Here is a 6,535-nt window from a genome sequence, read left to right as displayed (position 1 = left end):
AATCAGTGAGACCCAATAATAGGGGGTAGAGGCTTATCATGAGTAACCTCATTACGTGCATACCAAGCCCGCCAAGCAACCAGAAGGGTAGTATCCACCATGTGAGGTGGTAGTTGTCCAATAACAGACTGAAACCAACTATCAACAGACATGCATAATTCAGTGTCCGAGGGGAGTCTCATATGTCAATTAACTCTACATCTAGGAGGTTGATCAGGTCCAAAGGCTATCAACCAAACTACCAAACAATTGAGCCATATCTAGGTGATCACAAAACATACTTCCTTTTAAGTTCTTTTCTGATTCTAATTTTGTAACCTCAATGATGCTTTTGGTGCGCATGTGCGTAAGTAACTGAGACAAGGGATTAATCAGGTAGAAATGGTGCATCCTAATTACGACTTCAAACAAAAGTAGAGGGACTTAGCTGCATCCCATTGAAAATTATTTGTTACGAGTAGATATCTAAAAGCACATGATGTCCCTTAGCCTGGCATATGCCCCCTCTTATGTTTTGTTCGCCGACATCATACGTAGACTCTTATGTTTTCAATCATTTGCTGCTGTACAATATTTTGCAAAGACAAATATTTGCTGTTTTCTATGGAATTGGCCCCCTCTTATGTTTTGTTCACGCTCCGCTCTTCCGATTATTTCAGCGGAGACAGAAAACCCCGTCAAGCCGGCATATGAGCTTGTCAAGGAGAAAAAAATGCAAGAAAATATAGTACGCATGGAAATTTTTTTGGCTGAAAGATATGGACCTGGCCACAAAATTCAGCAAGATTTCTCTGGTTTTGCACGTTCATTAGTGTATGGTGGGGTACAAATAGGAACTAGTAACAATCTAAAGGACACAGACTGCCAAGAGAAGGAGGTCGAAGAGGACCCTTCGTACGAACCGAATCCAGAAGAGACAGCTATCGCCGATGATGATCTTCATTCGGATGAGGATCGCAGTACTCGTCGGCAAAACTTCAGCTCAGTGTCCGTGGAACTATGTCTGAACTATGATAGCAAATACGTACATGCTAAATGTTTCCTACTAATGTAGCCTCTACTTTGCTTGCAGATAGTTGCTTCTTCCGCAACAGCTTGCACGTAAGAAGCGATCCGCACCGAAGTTGCACCATCCAACATTGCAACAAGATCAATGGCAACAACTGAACCTGAAGCTGGGTCATCTGATGAGCCGACGGCCACTGCTGGTCTGAACACTGAAGGAGCACCCTCACCTAACCAGATCATGACATCTGGAGGCAGCACCTCATCTCCCGAGGACAATCAAATTGTAAACTTTCAGCGGCAAGGTATGAAAGTTTGTAAAAACTAAACACTATACCGTATATTTTCATATAAAAGAGAATCATTTCATATCTCTTATTTCAGAGACATTGACAACATCTGGCGGTAGTAAGAGAAAGAGAGGTGGACGCAGACCTACCATGGGCCATGGACTACATGAGTACAGAAGAAGACATGGTGGCAATAAGATGCCAATTGAATTCTCTGCTGGTGTCAGGAGACCCAAGGATTATATCCAGTCAACAAAACCGAGCAAGTGAGGTTGGTATTCACATCCGTGCCAAAATGCCGCTTGCAACACACTCGGACACAAGTACAAGAAAGATGAAACTCTCACACATGTCATTCCTCATGCTATAAGTACAAGTAGCGGTGAGTCCTGTACAATCTTGGTTTAACCTAATTAGTATGCTACATGATCAACTATCTAAGAATCTACTGATTAATGCATCACTATTTTGCAGGGAAAGTTTAATATGGACAAAAATGATGAGGTGGCTCAAGATGTGTGCACTGATATGCTGCAAGTTAGTATTCGGCAGTTCGGATATAGGCTTAAAAAGGAGTATTGGCCTAAAATTAAAAATCTCACAGTGGAGCAAGCATATCTGAAGAAGCCAGATCATGTAGAAGAGAAAAGCTGGAAAGAACTTGTGAAAAGATGGTTTGATGAGAAGTACTAGGTACATAAACGTTATTCCTTTCAATAACAGCTACTGAATTCTTACATTTCTCTGATCTGGATAAATAAAATGCATGTACTGAACATAGGGAGTGTGTGTAAAAAATGGAAAGAACGGAGAAGCTGTGAAACAGTTCCATACCACTGGATCTCGAAGCTATGTTGCTCACTGGGAACATGTAGTAAGTGTTCTGAATTACCCAATACAGTTCATACTTCTGTCATACACAGTGTACAATGGTAATGTGCATTCTACATTTTTTCAAGCAGAAGGCTAAGCAGCAGGAAGAAGAAACCTCTCCAATTAATTTTTTTAGAATCACACACAGTAACAAGGATAACATTATGAGTGCTGAAGCAAAAAGTGCATATGTAAGAAATATTTCATATTAGCACAATATAATATAATCCAGTTTTGTATGTTGTCCATGCAATGATTGTAATCTTTATGCAGGATAAAATGGTGGAAAAAAAGCGGCGCCATGTAATGAAGATGAACCTGATTTGACTGATTTGCAAATTGTTCAGCTAGTTCTGAGCGAGAAAAGCCCATCCACCACCTGCAACAGCACATTCCTACCAAGATTGGGCGTCGCAACAAGTTCCAGGAAATCTTCTGTCTCAGCTACACGCATCCGAGAGCTACAACAAAGACTGGCAGATCAAGAGCAGAACTCCATACAGGCAGCTGAAAGGTACCACAGTGAGATGCAGGCAAGACTGCAAGAACAAGATCAAAAATTTGAACAGATCAGGAAGAAGCAGGAGGAAGAACTTGAAGCTGTGAAGAAAGCCCAAGAAGAAAAGACTCTGGCTTATGAAAAGAGGCAGAGAGAAATGGATGCCGTGCTTAATTTTCTCTTGAGGACATCCCAGCCACCATCCATGTCTGAATCCCAGGGCAACTAATCTATTGCACCACCGTCCTACAACATTATTAATCATAGGTCTTTTAATTTATTTGTGTTCCAATTGTAATTTTCTTATGAATCTTTCGGTCTGTGAGAGACATATATACTTCTTGTGCCACCATTTATGTATGATATTTATTGTCTATTTTTTGATATTTCGCCAGTTTTTTTTCTCCCAAATTTCGCAAATAATTCAAATGCTCTCAAATTTTGTCAAATTCAAAAGGTGACGGAAAATGTCACAACGTCACTATTAAATGAAACCACGTGGCACCAATTTCTGGTCCCACTTGTCAGAATTTGTGGGTCCCACCAGTCAGCATTATGGGGACCCATATGTCGGTAACAACCTGGTCCCACTTGTCTGAATTTTGTGGATCCCACCGGTCAGAATATTGTGGGTCCAGCTTGTCATAATATTTTGTGGGTCCCACCAGTCAGCACCATGCCGGTCCCACATGACAGATATCCATGTCAGCGCCGTCGGACCCATGTTGTCAGAAGCCAAATGGGACCCACATGTAAGGCCACGTATGCTTTTTTTGGACCAATCAGAAACTTCCCAAGATTTAGATATTGACGAAAGTTGCAATTTTTCGTGACAAACCTGTCTGTCAACAATCAACCTTCGATGTTGACGAATTTGCAGGTCGTCACCATCAAACATTTGACGTTGACGAAAAAATGCATACCGTCACCCCCGATATTTTATGATGGAGCTTCCTTGATGAACCCCATGACGATTAAATTTCATCACCGCGAAGTAATCCTTGACGAAAATTGGCCTTCACTTGACGAAAGTGATTTGTCAAAAAAAGGTTTTCCTTTGTAGTGAACTAGCGAACTCTTACGGCTACAATATTTTGCCATTTTGTGGTTTATCATGTTAATTGTCATAAATGAACTTTTCCCCCAAATTATTTATTCATGATTATATATCCTATGTGTTTCTCCTTTGCTCCTTATAGAAAAATATGGACCCATATCATGGATCTCATGGCTTTGGGATAACCAACCACAACCAAGTACATGCCTTGTATACCTACCAAGAAAATCTTAGAATTTATCAGAATATTTACCATGACATTGATCTGTGTACAATAATCGTGCATATATAGAGATTGAGGAGAAGCACCCCAACAAGTTAAGCCCGAATAACATTGCCAAGTTATATGTATAAACATTGATTGATCGACGCAGGCTGTGGTATAGGTAGCATATGTAGGCTTGAGAACCATCAGTAATGTAGACACAATAGCGTCGTGATCATTTCATTTAGCATAATTTTCAATTTTGACAAAGCTACTCACATGATCTCGGAAAGAACAAGATCCCCGTAGTGTGCCATGATCATTTGGAGAACTTCTTTGGATTCTTGGTGTTAACGTTACAAGGCATCACTAATATGGTCTCAGACGAAGCGTTTGCTCACCGAGAGGCGTTACAGGTTGCACCTCAGATGCAGAGATGAAGTTTTTTGGCCGCACCCGACTATCTTGGCATGAAGCAAGATCGCAACATCAATGCACAGTAAGGTGGTAGCAAAGTATAGAGCTAATTGTCTCTGGCGATTAGTCGCCACTTATTACTTCTAGCACAAATCAATGAAAATAAAAGTTTTTCCATAAAAGGCTATATGTATGTGCTTGATTTTTAAAAAAATTCTCAAACTTATAATTTATAAATGTGTCTCTTTGGGCAATTTGAAAATCAGGATCATAAGTACCTAGAACCAGACACGTATTTCCAAAAATTACGTGCGTGTAAGGTGGTGTTTACCACGGAAGATGAGACTATGAAGAAATTTATTGGAATTGAAATCTTTGATTTAATTTGATGCAGAAAGTATTAGTTATTTGCGGTATTCTGTCTTCATGCTGACTCACCAATGGCATCTTAAAATTTAAAACACTCAATGCTACGTTTGCCAGTGAGATGATTTATATGCTGTTTTGCCAATGGTGTCAAACAAATAACGAGTTCTTGACCATGAAATTTGTTTAGCACGTCACAGTTTACCAACCACAAACTGAGATTAACCTAGCCTTGCAAGAAAAAGATTACATAAAACACGATCTGCACCGTGGTATAGACTTTACATGAATTTCTCGCCAACCACATGGTAGCTCCGGGGGCCCATTACTGGGTGTTAGAAAAGAAAACATGGATGTGCTGACTAGTTTGCGTGGGTGTTAGAAAAGAAAACAAGGATGTGCTGACTAGTTTGCATGGTGACTTTCGTATAAAGCTCCGTATCCGCAACAAAGTCGAGACTTTCACATAGAGTCTAGTCGCCGTGTATGGAGAAGCCCAAGATGAATATAAAGTTGTATCCACAGTGAGTTGGGTAACTTGGCAAAAGAAAATTCATATCATATTATTATAGGATGGGGTTTTAATTTTATAAGATTTACACATGAGAAGAACAAAGGTAGATTTGAAACCGTTGATATTTCTAATTTAGTGGTTTGATTGGTGGTCTTGATTTAAGAGACGTAGTTCACTTGAGCGAATAGCCTCCCGAATCCTACATACGGGGAATCAAAACGTGTGATCATGGATATCGATTGGGAATCCAAATTCTCAATGGCTTTAATATGGGCACTTGCACGTATAAATGCAATGTGAGATCATTCTCCTATATATAATAATAACCATGGGAATCGTCTGGACCGCAATGTAAGTGCCCAATTCAAGTTTGAATTGAGATGGTTGCATCGTGAAGGATTCTGTGGTTAAAATGTTATGAAAAAAATCTGGAAAAAATCCAATCCAAAGGTGAAACAATAAATTGCGCGCAATGTGTTAATACCTTGGAGGATGGGAAAGGCATATGGCAGGGCAGCTAAAAAAATTAAAACCTCCGATTGCCATGCATTATTGATGAATTATAGGATTGCCATGCATTATTGATGAATTATAGGCAATTACTGACATAGGCATCCTGAATGGGCCCACCGAATAAGGTACCCGATGATATCTGGAGGCCCACTACCCGAAGCTTTGGAGGCTCGGAAGCTCAATAAACATCGCTATGGAAGATAGAGTTGGATTAGGAATAAAGATTCATGTAATTATACGGGAAGGACTTCAATAGTCTCCCAGAGTTTATAACTTGTACGATACGAAAGTCTCGGTTCCACCTCCTATATAAAGGGGAGCCGAGGGAGAAAGAAGGGATCGAATCTATTGTCAACACACACCCTAGTTTTTTATAGTCGAACATCTTTTCGGATGAACCTTCGAGATCTACTTGCCCTCTACTTTCCGTGAAACCCTAAGTCTACAATATGTAGCCATTGACAAGTTAAACCCTTGTCAATTGGCGCCTTCTGTGGTCATCGAAGGTGACAAGGAGCTGATCTCGATGACATCGTCAACATCATCGATAGCAAGCACACGATGAACGGAGGTAAACATGTCCAACCTGACCTCGTTGAACTAGAAAATCGATGCAATGCGCAAGGCGATGGTCTTTTACGTGAAGATGATTTCAAATGGTACTAACATTAAAAATAATATCCATTTTGTAAGGAGATTCGAATAAAAGATACTTCTATAGTGTCGCCAACGGGAGACACCGGAAGAAACTTACTCACTATATTGTTCAATATGATGGCATGATCGAAAGACATGA

Source organism: Lolium rigidum, chromosome 3 (genome assembly GCF_022539505.1).
Source record: "Lolium rigidum isolate FL_2022 chromosome 3, APGP_CSIRO_Lrig_0.1, whole genome shotgun sequence".
Taxonomy (NCBI): domain Eukaryota; kingdom Viridiplantae; phylum Streptophyta; class Magnoliopsida; order Poales; family Poaceae; genus Lolium; species Lolium rigidum.
Note: the sequence above shows the minus strand (reverse complement) of the source record.